We start from the raw sequence: 1,832 nt of genomic DNA, 5'->3' as shown, positions 1-1,832 counted from the left end.
TACTTGCGTGCATTACCCATTCACACACACATTCATACACAGATGGCAGAGATCAGATATCAGAATATTATATCAGAATGATAATTACATAATTAACAATACATATGTCACAGGGATCACTTTCAGCGTGACACACACACACACACACACACACACACACACACACACACACACACACACACACACACACACACACACACACACACACACACACACACACACACACACACACACACACACACACACACACACACACACACACACACACACACACACACACACACACGTGTATACTGTGTAAGCTAATTATTATTCATCTGTTGATCCTGTTATATTCTATGGCTGGTATATGCTCATTATAAAAACACACACACGCACGCACACAAACTATATGTGTGTAAATGAATTATTATTCATCTGTTGATCCTGTTATAATTATGCTATGGCTGGTATATGCTCATTATTGATTCATGTTCATATCCCAAAGGAAACAAATGAGTTTCTTGATTGACTTTGCAATCAACATAATATTAATATAGAAATCAGACTAACACATGATTTTGTAATTGTAATTAAGTATTTTATGTATACCATATATGGTGTGCTGGCTCCATCCATCTTTCAACATGTAATAGGCCTAGAATAACATGCGTGCATGCTGCACACGCACACACAGGCGCGCACAACAAGTCGACAATGCCGATTGTAATGAATAAGTTTGAGAAAAAGCTCAATGGCTAAATTGGGGGAATAGGGGGAAAAAAATGTTTTACTATTTCAGAGAAGTGACACCTATTCTGAAAAGGTTGTTCAATGTTCAAAGTCATTCCAAGGGAATTAAAATGGGTTGTGTTCTGAGAGATAAATTTAAACTTTATTACACATAATCCTCTGACACCACTCAGTTTAATTAATTTGAATGTGGGAATGACCAGACAATAAGCAATTAATTAGAATGACATTGCTGGCTTTGGCACCTATGTGTGTGTGTGTGTGTGTGTGTGTGTGTGTGTGTGTGTGTGTGTGTGTGTGTGTGTGTGTGTGTGTATACTGTAAGAACAATCCAATTGGATTTGTTCCAAATTCTAATAGGATTTTTCTATCAGAATCCTATAGGGTTGCTTTCTACTAGGGTTTCCTGTTTTTGCACCTACAGAGTTTTTTAGGCGGGAACCCCTTTTGGTGTTAGCATTACATTATGCTTTAGCTATTTAAAAATAGCAGATCTACAAGCTCATAGCGCGCCACACGAGCTTGTAGGTCTGATATTTTTTTTAATCGAAGAGTGACTGACATAGAAGACATTTTTAGAATCTGATCTCAGGTCAGAATGGGTTAAAGAAAAACTTTCAACTCAGGTTAATGCACCATTCATTTTTTATCTTTTGGACCACCTGGACTACAAACAAGAACACATTGACTCAGTTACAGCACCCTCACATCTTTACAATAGTTTGCATTTCAATATTTACAGCATCATCATTCTTTGCCTGCACTCTATAGAAAAAGTGTTATGTGATTTACGAATGCCATAGAACACACATACAGGCAAGAAAATGATTCTTATCTATAGGTGGAATGTGTCATATTTAATGACAGCGCTCGTGTTGTATTCTTTATTGAGACAGAGCAATAGAAAACTGAAGAGGAGAAAGCATCAGTGAGCATTGGCATGTTTGGGGCAGATGTGAGTTATTAAGTTATTAAGAAATTAAGGTCTCTATACCCCATTACTTTTTTTCTCATCTGTAATCTATTCAGTTCGGTCATTTTGTTCTGATCATTAACTTGTAGAGCACTTCATTATACGCATGCTTTTTTAAAAACATTCA

Source organism: Protomyctophum bolini (assembly GCF_963924005.1).
Source record: "Protomyctophum bolini genome assembly, chromosome: 3".
In the NCBI taxonomy this organism is placed as follows: domain Eukaryota; kingdom Metazoa; phylum Chordata; class Actinopteri; order Myctophiformes; family Myctophidae; genus Protomyctophum; species Protomyctophum bolini.
This window is presented reverse-complemented; position numbering follows the sequence as displayed.